A 20,455-nucleotide genomic window follows, 5' to 3' on the forward strand; every position below is an offset into this window, starting at 1 on the left:
ACACCATGCTCTACCAACTGAGCCACAGTTGGTAGAGCATATTGAAGTTAGAAGCAATAGGATTTGAAGCAATAGCCTACAACTATTTTAGCACCATTTCGTGCTGCTCTGAGACAAGCATGGGGACTGGTCTTGATAAATCAATGAGATTTTTATTTTGACTGAATCTCCGTTTGGGTATTGGTTGGACTACAATTATGGTGTAGAAATGTTATGCTCTTAGTGTAACCTTTATTTAACCAGGCAACTCAGTTAAGAACAAATTCTTATTTACAAGGTTAGCGTACTCCTTTCTCCCCGTCGGAGAATTGAGCCGTCCGGGTGTGCTGTGTGTTTATTTACAGCAGTGATGGACAGCTGGTAGCATTTTGAAAACAGGTAGCCCGAATAGCAGGACAATAGACTATTTGTAGCTCGGCTACCGTAGTTGTATTCGATGCTTAAGTACTCTCAGTACTAACCTTAACTACTGACCACAACCCAAACAATTCTGACCACCATTACTGACCTCAACTACTGACCACACCTACTGACCACAACCACACAACTAGTAAACCACAACTACTGACCACAACTACAAAACTACTGACCATATCTACTGACCACAACTATTGACCAGAACTACTGACTGAAAATACTGATCACAACCACAACCATACAACTACTGACCACAACTACTGAATCACACAGCTACTTAATAAAACTACTGACCATCACTGACCACAACTACTGACCACACTCACACAACTACTGACCACAAATACTGAACTACACAACTACTGAAACACACAACTACTGACCACAACTACGCTGACCACTACTACTGACATTTACTGACCAGAACTACTGACCAAAGCTACTGACCACAACCACACAACTACTGACCACAGAACTGTTGACCACACAACTTCCGAACCACACAACTAATGACCAAACGCACACAACTGCTCACTATTACTGACCACAACTACTGACCAAAACTACTGACCACAACCACACAGTTACTGACCACTACTTACCACTACTACTAAACCACAACTACTGACCACAACCACAACATTACTGACCACAACTACTGATCACAACCACACAACTACTGACCACAACTATAAACCACACAACCACTGACCACAACAACACAACTACAGACCATACCTACTGACCAACCACGCAGCTACTGAACACAACCACAAAACTACTGACAACAACCGCACAACTACCGACCACAACACCACAACCACTGACAACAACGAATGGCCACAACTACCAACCACATCAACATAACCACTGACAACAATTACTGACCATAAATACACAACTACTGTTCACAACCACACAACTACTGACCACACAACTACAGGCCATAACACCTGACCACAACAACCGACAACAACTGAACAACTACTGGCCACAACAACAGACCACAACCACTGACCACAATTACCACAATTACTGACAACAACCACACAACCACTGACCACAATTACTGACCACAACCACACAACTACTGTCCACAGCCACACAACTACTTAACACAACTATTGACCAAAACTCCTGATTAAAACTTCTGACCACAACTACTGACCACAACCACACAAGTACTCACCACAACTACTGACCACACAATTAGTGAACCACAAAACGAATGACCACATAACTACTGACGACAACCACCCAACTACCGGCAAGGCAACTACTGACCAGAAACACAAAACTACTGCCCACAACTACTGACCACTACTGAACACTACACATATACGGACCACACCTACAAGCCATAACTACTAACCTAAACTGAACAACTACTGACCACAACCACTGACCACAATTACTGACCACAACCACCCAACTACGGACCAGACAACTACTTATCACAACTGCTGAACCAAACAACTACTTACTTAAAATAGTGACCACTACTAACCACAACTACTGACCACAATCACACAACGACTGACTGCAGTGTGGTCATTCCTTATTAAAAGGAATGACCACACCCACACAACTTTTGACAACAAAACAGACCCCACAACACAACTAATGACCACAACCACAAAATGACTGACCAGTGCTACTGACAATTACTGACCAAAGCCACACAAGTACTTACCACAACTAATGACCATAACAACAACATGACTGACCACAACTACAGACCCGTATTGACTACAACTACTGACCACAGCTACTGACCACAACCACATAACTACTGACCACAAACACACAATTACTGACCAATACTACTGACCACTACTACAGACCAGCACTACTGAACACATATATGGACCATAACAACTAACCACACAACTACAGGACATAACTTCTGACCTCATCTACGGACCACATCTGAACAACTACTGACCACAACTAATAACCCCAAAAATTGTTAACATCCACTGACCAAAATGACTGACCACAACCACACATCTACTGACCAGACAACTACTTATCACAACTACTGAACAACACAACTACTTACGTAAACAACTAACCACAACTATTGGCCACAATCACAAAACGACTGACCACAACTACTGACAATAACTACAGACCACAATTACACAGCTACTGAAAACAATGACTGACCACACAGCTACTGAATAACAAAATGAATGATCATAACCACACATCTACTGACCACAACTACTGACCACAACCACAAAACTTCTGAACACAATTACTGACCAGCAACCACACAACTACTAAACCAATACTACTGACCACAACTACTGAACACTACAACTGACCAGCACTACTGACCATATATAATGATCTCAACTACTTACCACAACTACTGACCACAACTACTGAACTACACAACTACTGAACCAGACAACTAATGACCCCAACCATAAAACTATTGACTACAACTACTGACCATTACTGACCACAACTACTGACCACAGCTAATGACCACAACACACAACTGATGTCCGTAACTACTGAACCCACACAACTACTCAACCACACAGCTAATGACAAAAGCACACAACTGCTGAACACTGCCGACCACAACTACCGGCCACAGCTACTGAACACAACCACATAACTACTAACCACAACCACAGCTAATTACCACAACTACTTACCACAACTACTGTACTACTACTAACACCCACCATACAGCTACTGACCACAATTACACAATTACTTTCCACAACAGCTCACCATTACTGACCACAACTACTGACCACAAATACTGATCACAACCATACAACTACTGTCCAGACTACTGATTACAACTACTGAACCATGCAACCACTTACGAAAACTACTGACAACTACAGAACACTACTATTGACCACATAGACTGAACACAAAAATTATGATCACATCCACACAAGTACTCACCTCAACTAAAGACCACAATTACTGACCACAGCTACCGACCACAACCACACAACTAGTAAACCAAAACTACTGACCACAACCAAACAATTACTGACCACATCTAGTAACCACTACTAAACAAAACGTCTGACCAGCAATTACACAGCTACTGGCCACAATGGCTGACCACACAGCTACATAATAACAAAACTAATGATCACAACCACATATCTACTGACCACAACTACTGACCACAAACACAAACAACCACAAACAACTACTGATGACTTCTGAACACTACTACTGACCACCACTACCGACCACATATACAGACCACAACTAATAACCACACAACTACAGGCCATAACTTCTGTTCTCGACTACTGACCACAACCGGCTAACTACTGACCACAACTAATAACAACAACTACTGACCACATCCACTGACCACAATTACTAACCACAACCACAATTACTAACCACAACCAACTACTGACCAGACAACTACTTATCTAAACTACTGACCAATACTAACCTCAACTACTGACTACAATCACACAACTACTGACCACAATTACTGAAAACAACTACAGACCACAACTGCACAACTACTGACCACAATGACTGGCCACACAGCTACTGAATAACAAAACTAATAATCACAACTACTAACCATAGCAACAAAACGTATGGCCACAATTACTGACCACAACTACTGACCACAGTTAATGACCAAAACCACAAAACTACTTAACTACAACTACTGACCACAACTAATGACCACTACTGCACACTGCAACTGACCAGCACAACTGAACATATATAGTGATCCCTATTTACCACAACTACTGTCCACAGCCACACAACTACTCACCACAACTAATGACCAAAGCTCCTGCCCAAAACTTCTGACCACAACTACTGACCACAACTAATAACAACAACTACTGACCACATTCAAGGACCACAATTACTACCCACAACCACACAACTACTGACCAGACAACTACTTATCTAAACTACTGACCAATACTAACCTCAACTTCTGACCGCAATCACACAACTACTGACCACATCCACTGACCACAATTACTAACCACAACCGCACAACTACTGACCAGACAACTACTTATCTAAACGACTGACCAATACTAACCTCAACTACTGACCACAATCACACAACTACTGACCACAATTACTGAAAACAACTACAGACCACAACTGCACAACTACTGGCCATACTGACTGACACACAGCTATTGAATAACAAAACTACAGATCACAACTACACATCTAATGACCACAATTAATGACCACAACTATTGACCACAGTTAATGACCAAAACCACACAACTACTAAACTACAACTTCTGACCACAATTACTGACCACTACAACTGACCAGCACAAGTGACTATATACACTGATCACAACTATTTACCACAGCCACACAACTACTTACCACACCTATTGACCACAACAACACAACTACATTCCAAAACTACTGAACCACACAACTAATTACCAAAAGCACACAACTGCTGACCACAACTATTGACCACAGCTAATGAACACAACCACAAAACACCTGACCACAACCACAAAACTAATGAACACAACTACTTAACACAACTACTGACAACAACTACTGACCACTAACACACAACTAGACTACAAACACACAATTACTTCCCACAACTGACCACTACTGGCCACAACTACTGACCACAAGTACTTACCACAACCACACAACTACTGACCAGAAAACTACTGATCACAACTACTGAACCACACAACCATTTACCAAAACGAATGACAACTACTGAAGACACAACTAATGATAATAACCACCCAAGTACTGACATCAACTACTGACCACAACCACAACACGACTGACCACAACTACTGACCACTACTGACCTCGACTACTGACCACATCTACTGACAACAACAACTAGTAAACCACAACTACTGAATTGCACAGCTACTTAATAAAACTACTGACCACAACTACTGACCACATCTACTGACCACAACAACTAGTAAACCACAACTACTGAATCACACAGCTACCTAATAAAACTACTGGCCACAACTACTGACCACAACTATTGATGACAATAACTGACTGCACAACGACTAAACATCACAACTACTGACCACAGCCACAACATGACTGCCCACTACTACTGACAATTACTGACCACACCTACTGACCACACCTACTGACCACAACCACACAACTACTGACCACACAACTTCTAAACAACAACTGCTGATCTCAAACACAAAACTACTGACCAAAACTACTGACCATTACTGAACATATCTACTGACTACAAACACACAGCTACTGACCACATCTACTTAACCAGAACTACTGACCACAACCACAAAACTACTTACCAAAACTACTGATTACTACTGACCACAACTACTCAGTACAACTACTGACCACAACCACACAACCACTGTCCGAAACTACTGAACCACACAACTAATTACCAAAAACACACAACTGCTGACCACTACTGACCACAACTATTGACCACAGCCAATGAACACAACCACAAAACTACTGACCACAACCACAAAACTAATGAACACAACTACTTACCACAACTACTGACCACAACTATTGACCACACCCATATGCAAATGACCACAAATACTGAACCACACAACTAATTACCACAACCACCCAACTACTGACCAAACAACTACCGAACCACACAACTACTGACCACAAACGCAAACTACTGACCACAACTATTGACCACACCCATATAACAACTGGCCACAAATACTGAACTACACAACTGCTAAAACACAAAACTAATTACAACAACCATAAAACTACTGAACCACACAACCACTTACCAAAACTACTGACCACAACTGCTAACCACATCAACTGACCATACAACAAATGATCCCAACCACACAAGTACTGACCTCAACTACCGACCACCACCACAAAATGACTGACCACAATTAATGACCACTACTGACCTCAACACCACAACCACACAACAAGTAAACCACAACTACTGACCACAACCACGAAACTACTGAACACATTTACTGACCACATCTACTGACCACAACTCCTGACCGAAAGTCCTGACCACAACCACACCTACTACTGACCACAACTACTGAATCACATAGCTACTTAATAAAACTACTGACCACAACTATTGACCACACCCACACAACTATTGACGGCAATAACTGACTGCACAACTACTGAACCACACAACTACTGACCACATAACTACTACACAAATACTGAACTACACAACTGCTGAAACACACAACTACTGACCAAAACCAGACCAAAACCATCTACTGAACCACAACTACTGACCACAAAAACTGAACCACAACTACTGACCACAAATACTAAACTACACAACTACTGACCACATAACTACTGAACCATATCTACTGAACCACAACTACTGAACACAAAAACTGAACCACAACCACTGACCACAAATACTGAACTACACAACTACTGAAACACAAAACTATTGACAACAACTACTGACCACAACCACACAACCACTGTCCGAAACTACTGAACCACACAACTAATTACCAAAAGCACACAACTGCTGACCACTACTGACCACAACTATTGACCACAGCCAATGAACACAACCACAAAACTACTGACCACAACCACAAAACTAATGAACACAACTACTTAACACAACTACTGTCAACAACTACTGACCACTAACACACAACTAGACTACAAACACACAATTACTTCCCACAACTACTGACCACAAGTACTTACCACAACCACACAACTACTGAACCACACAACCATTTACCAAAATTACTGAACACACACCTAATGACCACAACCACAAAATGACTGACCACAATGACTGACCACTACTGACCTCAACTACTGACCACATCTACTGACCACATCTACTGAATCGCACAGCTACTTAATACAACTACTGACCACAACTACTGACCACAACCATTGACCACACCCACACAACTATTGACAACAATAACTGACTGCACAACTACTGAACCACACAACTACTGGCCACAGCCACAAAATGACTGACCACAACTACTGACAATTACTGAACGCACCTACTGACCACAACCACACAACTACTGACCACACAACTTCTGAACCACACAACTAATCACCAAACGCACGCAACTGCTCACCATTACTGAGCACAACTACTGAACACAACCACACAACTACTGACTCCAACTTCTAAACAACAACTGCTGACCTCAATCACAAAACTACTGACCAAAACTACTGACCATTACTAAACATAACTACTGACTACGAACACACAGCTACTGACCACAACTACTTAACCAGAACTACTGACCATAACCACAAAACTACTTTTCAAAACCACTGATTACTACTGACCACAAATACTCAGTACAACTACTGACCACAACTACTGACCACAACTACTTACCAAACAACTACCGAACCACACAACTACTGACCACAACTACTGACCACACACACAATTACTGACCACAATTACTGACCACAACCACACAACTATGTACCACAACTATTGACCACAACCACAAAACTGTTTACCAAAACTACTGATTACTACTGACCACAACTACTCATCACAACTACTGACCACAACTACACAACTGCTGACCACAACTACTGACCAAACAACTACCGAATCACACAACTACTGACCAAACAACTACTGAACCACACAACTACTGACCACAAACTACTGAACACAACTGCTGACCTCAATCACAAAACTACTGAGCATTACTGAACGTAACTACTGACCACAGCCACATGGCTACTGACAACAACTACTTAACCACAACTACTGACCACAACCACAAAACTATTGACCAAAACGGCTTACTACTACTGACCACAATTACTGATCACAACTACTGACCAAACAACTACTGAGTCACACACCCACTGACCACAAACACAAACTACTGACCACAACTACGGACCACAAACACAAACCACTGACCAAAACTACTGACCACAACCACACAATTATTGACCACAACTACTGACCACAAAATGACTGAACCGCACACATAATGACCACAACAACACAACTACTGACCATAACTACTGACCACAACCACTCATTTACTGACCACTGCCCCTCAGTTACTGGCCAAACAACTAGTTACTGACCACACAACTACTGACCACGTCCATACTGTAGGGCCCACGGTACCTGCAACACAACCACAGAACTACATAACAACTGACCAAAACTACTGCTTTTGTCTTCACTAGCTCTGGTCCAGATCTGGTCCTGGGCATAGCTAGATAGCTCTGGTCTGCACTATAAATTATAACTAGTTAAAGTTGTATAAGTTATCATATAATACCCACCAACAATAATTGGAACTCTGGATCCGTTCAAGCTAGAGACACCAAACCATATTTCACATGTTCAGGCTATCCTTTCCTATCAACCAACCAATCAATTAATGAATCAATCTTTTCATCTACCCACTTCTTCAACTATAACTCATCACCACCCTTACTAATGCAGACATTACCACTGCTATAGTGTATTTCAAAACCATACATACTTTAAAACACTCTACATTTTCTTCAGGAAATAATATTTTCATTGATCACTGTTAAAAATGGGCACATATTTTTTTCAAAATGTCTCAATACTGCCCCCGAGCCCCAACAGGTTAACATAAAGAGTCTACATAGTTCAACTATGGACACAAGTGGGAGTGTAGTTGCTGGGTGGTAGGTAGAATGATGGTCAAAGATAAAAGTAAAAAAATTCAATGTCATGAAGAAGTTTAACTGGCACTAAAAAAGGTACATTGTTACATCCAATGCCTGTTTGCCAAAGGCTGATGCCACGCAAGCGCTTGTACACATGCCTACACACACTTGCATTTAAAGGCACACACACGCGCACACACACACACACACACACACACACACACACAAATAGTGCCACAAAAGCACACAAAAGCATACAGTTGGCCTTGCTGTGTTTATTTTTGTGGTTCTTGATGTCTGTGGGGGGGGGGGATCTTGGATGGTTGGTGGCCTGGCGGTTGGGAGTTTAGGCCGGTGGCCAATATGTCGCTGGGTCGGGACCCCAATTCGACTGGGTGGGGTATCTGTCCTTGACCCTGGTTGCTCCTGTGGGTCATTCTGGATGGGAGTGTCTGCTAGATGACTGAATGTATCTACTGCAGGTAGATTGCTTGTTTTAAAATTCAAGTAAAAAAAGTGTTACAACTCATTGCTTTAGATTGCAAGACAGAAAAGGTATTAGATATACAGGGTTATCTGAATGCAAGCTAGTTGGTGAAAGTAGGGAGGGATAGAGAGAGTTGTTGATTCCTTGGATTTATGATTAGTGGTCAAAATATGGCAGTATGCCCATACATTAATCAGACATTTGCCTGGTCGTCCGTGGGCAAAGCGTGTATCAAGATAAGCATGTGAAAGTTGTGCCAGATTACCGTGTGTGTTCAAAGTTAAGATTTCAATCAAATGGGTTTGTTGGTATTGGTAGCAATATTATCTCTGATGGTGCTGTTTGTCGCTAGCAAGGTAGCTACAGGATAACGTTGGCTATGTAGGTCGTGGATAGTAACAAATGATTCATGTTTTTTTCAGCAGTTTTATATATAAGTCTTTCAGAGGTTCATCAGTGTATAGTGTCAGACTTAACGTTATCAACATTTCAGTAGCCTGTCTGGCAGAAACTTTGACTGTGTAACGTTTCAGTAATCAACTTAGCTAGCCTGTTGGGGCTAGGGGGCAGTATTGAGAATTTTGAAAAAAATATGTGCCCATTTTTAACTGCCTCCTACACCAACTCAGAAGCTAGGATATGCATATTATTAACAGATTTGGATAGAAAACACTCTGAATTTTCTAAAACTGTTTGAATGGTGTCTGTAAGTATAACAAAACTCATGTCAGGCAAAAACCTGAGAAAAATACAACCAGGAAATGAGAATTTTGTGGCTGTACTATTTTCGAGTCATTGCTAATAGATCACACAGTGACAAAGGATTCATTTCGCACTTCCTACGGCTTCCACTAGATGTCAACGATCTTTATAAAGTTGTTTGAAGCGTCTATGATGAACAGAGACCGGATGACAAGGAAGAGAAGTTGACGTCCCTGGGATGTCGTCACTTCATTATTGCCCGCACCTGCGCATTCATGTGAGTTCATGTGAGGCGAGACATTTTTCAAAAACGTTTTTCAAGACACAGGAGAGGTTGGGTTGAAACATTACTGATGTTTCATGTTAAAAATGGCCCTAAAGATTGATGCTAAACAACGTTTGACATGTTTGAACGAACGTAAATAGATTCTTTTTTTTACTTTTCGTTGTGACTTTCCCCCCCTGCCCTACTTTTGAGTAGCCACCGAAGCGCTAACAACATGGAACAACTTGGTGTTATTTGGACATAAATTATGAACTTTGTCGAAAGAAACCACATTTGTTGTGGACCTGGGATTCCTGGAAGTGCCAATGGATGAAGATAATCAAAGGTAAGGGATTATTGACAATAGTATTATTGATATTAGATGGTTACAAGATGGTGCTAACCTGTATATCCTAGCCTATTGTTCTTAGCACAGCACCCCGTTTATTGCAAAGTGTGATTTCCCAGTAAAGTTATTTTGAAATCTGGCAATGCAGTAGCATTTACGAAATGTTAAACTATAATTCTTTGAATGACAATATTATAATTTACCAATGTTTTCGAAAAGTAATTTTGTAAATTGTAACGTTGATTCACCGGAAGCATTTGAGGGGAAAAAAATCTGAATTTCACCGTTACTGTAAAATGCTGTTTTTGGATATAAATATGAACTTGATGGAACAAAAAATGCATGTATTGTATAACACAATGTCCTAGGAGTGTCATCTGAGGAAGATTGTCAAAGGTTAGTGCATCATTTTAGCTGGTTATCTGCTTTTGGTGACGCCTGTCTTTGAATTGACAAAACATTACACACAGCTATTTTCAATGAACTCTCCTAACATAACCTAACTTTATGCTTTCGCCGTAAAGCCTCTTTGAAATCGGACAATGTGGTTGGATTTAGGAGATATTTATCTTTCAAATGGTGAAAAATAGTTGATTGTTTGAGAAATTGAAATTATTCGATTCTTGCAGTTTTGAATTTCCCGCCATGGTCTCTTGACAATAAATCCCAATACTGGGATCAGATCCCCAACAGGCTAGGTAGGTAGTCAGCTAGCTAGCCAACCTAGCTATTAGCTACTCCACATTACTCACCTTGTGTTCTTTTAGTTGAAAAAATATTATCTTCACAGAATACTAGAATGGACCTACACATTAATTTGTGGCAGCATCACTCTGCTGACATTAGATTATGTCAGCAGAGTACCCAGCCAGAAATAATCAGACACCCATTTTTCAAGCTAGCATATAATGTCACAAAAAACAAAACCACAGTTAAATGCAGCACTAACCTTTGATGATCTTCATCAGATGACAACCCTAGGACATTATCTTATACAATACATGCATGTTTTGTTCAATCAAGTTCATATTTATATCAAAAACCAGCTTTTTACATTAGCATGTGACGTTCAGAACTAGCATTCCCACCGAACACTTCCGGTGAATTTACTAAATTACTCACGATAAACGTTCACAAAAAACACAACAATTATTTTAAGAATTATAGATACAGAACTCCTTTGTGCAATCGAGGTGTCCGATTTTAAAATAGCTTTTCGGTAAAAGCACATTTTGCAATATTCTGAGTACATAGCCCGGCATCACGGGCTAGCTATTTAGACACCCAACAAGTTTAGCCTTCACCAAAGTCAGATTTACTATTAGAAAAGTTTGATTACCTTTGGTGTTCTTCGTCAGAATGCACTCCCAGGACTGCTACTTCAATAACAAATGTTGGTTTGGTTCAAAATAATCCATAGTTATATCCAAATAGCGGTGTTTTGTTCGTGCGTTCAAGACACTATCCGAAGTGTAAATAAGTGTCACGCGCACGACGCATTTCGTGACAAAAAAATTCTAAATATTCCATTACCGTACTTCGAAGCATGTCAACCGCTGTTTAAAATCAATCCGACCGGGAGCGGTGGTTTTCGTTCAAAGATAAAACATGGAGTCCACTCGTGCACGCGCCTGAGTCTCACAGTACTGTGACCAGCCACTATCCAGCCAGAGCCTGCAAAGCCACGATTCAGCTTTTTGCCGCCTTCTGAGAGCCCATGGTAGCCGTAGGAAGTGTCATGTAACAGCAGAGATCCCCTGTAATGGATAGAGATAATCAAGAAGGCCAAGAAATTGTCAGACAGGGCACTTCCTGCATGGAATCTTCTCAGGTTTTGGCCTGCCAAATGAGTTCTGTTATACTCACAGACACCATTCAAACAGTTTTAGAAACTTTGGAGTGTTTTCTATCCAAAGCTAATAATTATATGCATATTCTAGTTTCTGGGCAGGAGTAATAATCAGATTAAATTGGGTACGTTTTTTATCCGGCCGTGAAAATACTGCCCCCTAGCCATAACAGGTTAACAGTGTCAGTGACAGCGTCATGAGGAACCTTTCAGGGCTCTCAATAAACCTAAATGTTAGCTACCTTTTCGAACAATAAAAGTTGTTGAAAAGTGTCTTGCAAAGTCAGATTACTTTGCTGTAATCATATCAGTGACGGTCTGATTTATGATTTCCATATTTGGTGGAATCGGCACGATTTAAAATATTTTGCTAGAAAGACTTGATGCTTCTACAGTATATGAGCTTTTATGGTGAAAAAATGCAAATTCCTTTGAGATGAAAAGGCCCAGGACTGTGTAACTTAGCAACATGGTAAAGGCCCAAGGCCCACACCCTCTAATGCAATACCATGCCAATTCGCCACATGGTGGCGCTATAACAAGTGATTGAAATTGCAAACTTTGAAAGGTCAGCCCCCACACCAGGTGTGACCTAGAGTCATGAAATGTTGTCCATAGGTCCCACTCATCACAAGGAACAAATTTGCCCAAGAGCCAATAAAGTCTGCCATGATGGATTTTCTGCCATTTAGAATTTTGTGAAAAATACTACTCCTCTGGCACCAAATGACCAATCTTTGTAAAACTTGATATATGGCAATTTGTTCTGATAGTGGCACAGTGGGCCTCACAGATTGAACCCCCGCCAATACTGCTTGCAGCTACAGTATACGTAGTGGTTCAAGCAGCGAAGCTGGTGAGACCCTATTGTGTTTCATCTGGTTCATTATTATTATATCGGTTCTTCTTGCAAGGAAAATTAACATGCAAATTAACATGAGATTGTAAGGCCGAGGAGGGTGAATCTTGACATGATTGTAAAGGCCCATAGACCATACACTCTCATGCAATGCCATGCCAATTGGTCACAAGGAGGCGCTATACCAGGCGACTGAAATTGTAAACTTTGAAAGTTCACGCCCCTCACCCTATAAATTCAGTGCATAGATCCCTCTTCTCACAAGGAATTTGTCTCAAGGACACATAAAGTCCGCCATTATGGATTTTCCTTTATTTTGAATTTAAATGACATATCCTCTGGAACCACTGGGTAGATCTGGATAAACCTTGACATATGGCATCTATGGACCAAGGTATCTGAATGCAATAGTTTCCAAACTAGTATGTCTGGAAAATACATGGTCGCTACCGACCATCAAACATTCATGTGGGCATGGTCTGGCACATTAATGCATATAAATAAGTCACAAATATTTGTATTGTAACCAAACTTGGGACACATGCTCAAAACACTGTCAAGACTCAATATATCAGAGCATATTCAGATCGACCACACGGTGGCGCTATACTGGGCATATGTTTATATCTCTTGATCTTTTTGACTCAGTGATAACATGTGGCAGACATGCTAAGGGTTATGAGTCCAGCTAATCTGTAAAGTAAGGTTAAGTTTGGCTGCATTGGGGCACTGTTGGACAGGAAGAGCTCATTGGCTTATTGCGGCCATATTGTTTGAGCAAAAAACATGTGCATCTATAGATGCTGTATACCAAATTTGGTGCCGAACGGTCGAGCTGTTCTGCAGAAAAAGACGTTTGAGATAGTTAACATAATTTCTTTCTCCAAAATATGCATATGTGATGCGTTTCAGGGAACTAGGCGTATGTCGCGGGTCACTACTTCACAGGAAAGCCGTTTGAGTGTAAACGTTTTTTTTATCAAAATGTTTTTTTTTGTTGGTAGAAATGCCTTCTCGAACATGTGAACTTTCATGTGTCTTAATAACAAACTTGTATACCATCTGTAAATACGAATAAAATTGTTAAGTTACGAACCTGGTGTAAGGGCTGTCTGAAGAGAGAGACCAAGGTGCAGCGGCGTTAGTGTTCATCATAAGAATTTAATAGACCAATGTGAACACTTTACAAAAAAACAAGAAAACTGACAGCCAAAACAGTCCTGTCAGGTGCAAACACTAACAGAAACAGAAACAATTACCCACAAACCCCAACGGAAAAACATGCAATTATGTGTGACTCCCAATCAACAGCAACGAACTACAGCTGTGCCTGATTTGGGAGCCACACACGGCCCAAAACAAAGAAATAAACACATAGAAACGGAACATAGAACGCCCACCCAATGTAACACCCTGGCCTAACCAAAATAAAGAACAAAAACCCCTCTCTATGGCCAGGGCATTACAGTTCCCCCCAAGGTGCGGACTCCGGCCGCAAAACCTGACACTGAAGGGGAGGGTCTGGGTGGGCCCTCTTACGGCGGCGGCTCAGGTGCGGGACGTAGCCTCTGCCCCACCCTTGGCGTCGCCCTCTTAGGTGGCGCACCTGGCCGTGCCGAAGGTCTGGTGGGCGACCCTGGCGTCGCCCGGCTGGCGGGCGACCCTTGTTGCGCCCGGCTGGCGGGTGGTGATGGCTGCGCCCGGGTGGCGGACGACCCTGGCTGATCCGGGCAGACGGGCCACCCTGGCTGATCTGGGCAGACGGGCCACCCTGGCTGATCCGGGCAGACGGGCCACCCTGGCTGTTCCGGGCAGACGGGTCACCCTGGCTGATCCGGGCAGACGGGCCACCCTGGCTGATCTGGGCAGACGGGCCACCCTGGCAGCTCCGGGCAGACGGGCCACCCTGGCAGCTCCGGGCAGACGGGCCACTCTGGCTGATCCGGGCAGACTGGGCACCCTGGCAGATCCGGACAGGCGGGCCACTCCGGCTGATCCGGGCAGGCGGGCCACTCCGGCAGATCCGGGCAGGCGGGGCACCCTGGCAGATCCGGACAGGCGGGGCACCCTGGCAGATCCGGACAGGCAGGCCACTCTGGCAGATCCAGCTCAGGATTCACCAGGCTGGGGAGACATGAGGGAGGCCTGGCTATGGGCGCAGGCCCTGGACTCACCAGGCTGGGGAGACCCGCTGGAGGCCTGGTCTGAGGAGGCGGCACAGGAGAGACCAGGGTGGAGGGATGCACCGGGGGACTGGTCCTTGGAGGAGGCACAGGACGAACCAGGATGGGGAGACCCACTGGAGGACTGGTCCGAGGAGGAGGCACGGGCTTGACCAGGATGAGGAGACCCACTGGAGGACTGGTCCGTGGAGGAGGCACGGGCTTGACCAGGATAGGGAGACCCACTGGAGGACTGGTCCGTGGAGGAGGCACGGGCTTGACCAGGATGGGAAGACATGCAGGAGGCCTGGTTCTGGGCGTAGACACAGGACGTGCAGGGCTGGGAAGACATGCAGGAGGCCTGTTTCTGGGCGCAGGCACAGTCTTCACCAGACAACCAGCACGCACCTCAGGACGAGTATGGAGAGCTGCCTCAGGTGACATAATTTCCACGACACGCTCCGTAGGGCGAATGCCGTGCCTTATGCACGAAACTAGCAGCTCTCTCATCTCTCTCTCCTTTAATTTCCCCATTAACTCCGTCACAGTCTCTGCCTCGTACCCCTCGCTCACCTCCCTTGTCAATTCTTTCTCAGTGCTCGCTTATTTTTGAGCTACAGCCATCTTCGTTTCCTTCAGACAGATCGGAGATTCGTATATTATTACGCTAATGTCGGGAAGGGCGTTCTCCTGGGCTATGGCAGTTTGGGAGCAACAATCTGCCGTTTGTGGTCATCTGGAGGAATTCATGGCAGAAGTGAGAAAGGTATTTGAGTGTCTGGTTTCCGGGAGAAAGGCGGCCAGTAAACTGCTGGACTTATGTCAAAACTCCCGTAGTGTGGCAGACTACGCGGTTGATTTTTGCACGTTGGCCGCCGAGTGTGCCTGGAATCTGGAGTCTCTTTTCGATACTTTTTTTGCACGGATTATCTGAGGAGGTGAAGGATGCGCTAGTTGCTCTGGATTTGCCGATTGATCTTGACTCCCTTATCGCCCTCGCCATTCAAATTGATGGATGCCTAAGGAAACGCAAGAGTGAGAGGTCTGGTCTCGGGCACACTCGTGCACCCGCTATGGCGCGTTCCCCACCAAGGGAATCCGGAAGTTTCCAAAGGTAGTTCTTCCGAGAGGATTCGAAGCCACCCGAGCAGTCTCGGGAATCTACGACGAGTTGGATACTCCTGAACCTATGCAATTGGGAAGAGCTAGGTTATCAGTTGGGGAACGCTCACGAAGGATGAAAAATAACTGTTGTCTTTACTGTGGAGGAGCAGGACATTTTATAGCTACCTGCCCTATTAGGAAACCCTTGTCTCTAGTGGGTACCAGTACTACGGTGAGTCAGACTGGGAGTTCCCTAATTCACTTCACCCACACACCCCTTTTTGCTCTTGTGCTATGGGGAGACCAATCTAAGTCTCTCTGAGTGCTCACTGACTCTGGGGCTGATGAAAGTTTTATGGACGCCACGATAGCTTCGGAGCATGGTATTCCCACTCAGCCTCTCTCTGTGCCCATGGATGCTAGGGCACTGGACGGCCGCTCTATAAGGGAAGTCACGCATAGTACTGTGCCCGTTCAATTACGGGTTTCTGGTAACCACAGTGAGACAATACAGCTCCTCCTCATTGCATCTTCCCATGTTCTGGTTGTTTTTGGATTTTCCTGGCTTCAAAAGCACAATCCGATCATTGATTGGACCACAAGCTCCATCCTGGGTTGGAGCCCATTTTGCCATTCCCACTGCCTTCAAGCAGCACAGCCTTCCTCAAGTTGTCTTCCTCAGGATGTTAGCAAGACTGTGGATGTCTCTGCTATCCCCACAGAATACCATGACCTCCTGCAAGTGTTCAGTAAGGCACGTGCTACTTCCCATCCCCCGCACCATCCTTATGATTGTGCCATTGATCTTCTACCAGGCACTACACCACCTCGGGGTCGATTCTGTTCTCTGTCTGGACCAGAGACCAAAGCTATGGAGGAGTACATAGAGGAGTCTCTGGTCACTGGGGCCGTCCGTCTGCATCTCCTGCCAGCGCAGGGTTTTTCTTTGTGGAGAAGAAGAACAAGACCCTGCGTCCGTGCATTGACTACCGGGGACTTAATGACATTACTGTCAAGAATCATTACCCCCTACCTCTCCTCTCCTCTGCATTTGAACCTCTCCAGGGTGCCACCATATTTTCCAAGTTGGACTTTCGAAATGGGGGACATGCTAAACCGGTTTGTGTTCATGTACCTTGGCGACATCCAGTTTTCACCCAGTAATCACCCGACCTCAACCCAATTGAGATGGTTTGGGATGAGTTGGACCTCAGAGTGAAGGAAAAGCAGCCAACAAATAATCAGCATTTGTGGGAACTCCTTCAAGACTGTTGGAAAAGCATTCCAGGTGAAGCTGGTTGAGATAATGCCAGAGTGTGCAAAGCTGTCATCAAGGCAAAGGGTGGCTACTTTGAAGAATCTAAAAACAAAATATATTTTGATTTGTTTAACACTTTTTTCGTTAATACATGATTCCATATGTGTTATTTAATAGTTTTGATGTCTTCACTATTATTCTACAAAAAATAAAGAAAAACCCTTGAATGAGTAGGTGTGTCCAAACTTTTGACTGGTGCTGTATATCTAATCAATGGAAGATGGATTTAAATGATGGAATTAAAAGTATAGGCTACAATGACCAAGAGTCAACAGGTAGGCTGCTACTTAATATTCTGAATGGAGTTGTTGTTATTTGTAACTGCAAGACGAGAAAGTGGCTGCATGTGTAGCAGCCTCAATTAGCCTAGCTTAACTAGCTTCTCCCGGTTTGATGCAGTCAAGACAGGTACTACATAATCATATTTGATAATAAATAACCTAGCTATGGCAGCTATAAGTCCACTGTAGAGCGAGTCAACTTGTTTGGTTGTGTCTCTGTCCCCTTCTCCCTCCTCCCTGTGTCACTCGCTCACAGTACAGCCCATCTCCTCCTGCTAGAGCAGCACCTCTTTCTCCTCTTCTGCTTTATCAGCTCTGGTTATTAAAGTAGCTTAAAAATAGGCTTATTGTGGCCATTTTGTTTGAGCAAGTCTTGGAAAGTACTGCATTTGAAGATGTGCATCCATGAATGCTATATACCAAATTTGGTGCTGATCAGTCCAGCAGTTCTGGAGAACAAGATGTTTAAAGTAGTCAAGGGGCTGCCTTAATCGGCATCCACAGTGGGTTAACTGCCTTGCTCAGGGGCAGAATTATAGATTTTTACCTTGTCAGCTCAGGGATTCGATCCAGCAACCTTTCGGTTACTGGCCCAACGCTCCTACCCGCCAGGCTACCTGCTATTAGTGACCTGACGTATGTTAGCAAGTTGAGGACTACCAACGTATCAGCGCATTGAGGAGATTACCGTGACTCAACTGCGTTCATGACTCATGACTGCCGGTGTGGTGGTAATATGGCCACCGCAACAGCCCTACTATTTACCGGGGTCCGTCACCTGGGCCGTTTTCCAGTCCTGTGGGTGTGCTCCACCTCAATCTTATTATGATCCATCTGCAGCTTATCATCAATAATTTTCCCTACTTTCCTCAGACTCAGATCAGGTCTCACGTGGAGACTCTGGAATTCCATCCACAGTGATGTTATTTTGCCTTGATTTTCTTTTTAGATAATCCTGTTTCCCTTTCATTGTTAAATACATTCACAGACAGTGCTGATGTCGTTTGTCATGGATTTACAGTTGTCATGTTGCTTCAGTCCTTTTTCAACCAGTCAAGCTCTCCCTGGGATAAGTGCAGACTGTTCTTCAAGTCCTGGACATCTCTAGTCAGATTGTACATTCTTTGATATTTGAATATACCAGTATTTGGACAAAGCTTTTGAAGCTATTCTCCTGCAGTTGTAACAGCTCCTTGTAGAATTATTTTTGTTGGTTTAAAATATCTTTCAGTTCCAGACGGATTCAGTCTGTTGCCTGTCTTTTTCTCTCCTTTTTCTTTCTGTCTTTCCCTCCTAACAGTGCCTAAATATCCACACCATGTCACTATTTATAAACATTCGGTGTGCTATTATAAATCGTAAAGTAACATAGTAAGAAATGTGTAAAGTTTGTCCGTTTGTTCAAGTTGGCCGGACTGCTCAGGAATGTGACTTCTCTCCTGGTTAAGCCAGCATAATGTGACTTGCAGGCCTGATGTGGCCTGTAAACCATGCGTTTCCTAACACCACTGTGAGGACTATATTATGTCTTGTGTTGTCATAAAGTAACATTTTTATGCTAATCTTCACCTAGGTACTCATTTGGTGAAAGCCACATGCTTTTAAAAGGAAATAATTCAACAACCAAGTGTATGTCATTAACGAATACAGTCATGGCTGGTAACTGTACAATTCACTCAAAAGAAAAGACACCATTGGAAATGTGCAAATTGAGCTTTACACCATACAGTGTTAAAAGAACACCCAAAATGACTTACTGTAAAACTGTTTTTGTTTAACACTAAAAGGAGGTAACTCTAGATCAACAATATTGTGGAATGTAATTAACACTGTGACACTCAAGTGTAATGCAGTGGTATTTTTTTTCACTAAGGTGTGTTACATCTCAAAATGTAACACTATAATCAGAACTTTTTACACTCTGTGTAAAAAGTGGGACCATATGGGACCATATGTATTCTGAGATTAAAAACAAATTAAATTAAGTGT

The sequence above is a fragment of the Salmo salar genome, chromosome ssa10 (assembly GCF_905237065.1).
Source record: "Salmo salar chromosome ssa10, Ssal_v3.1, whole genome shotgun sequence".
Classification (NCBI taxonomy): Eukaryota; Metazoa; Chordata; class Actinopteri; order Salmoniformes; family Salmonidae; genus Salmo; species Salmo salar.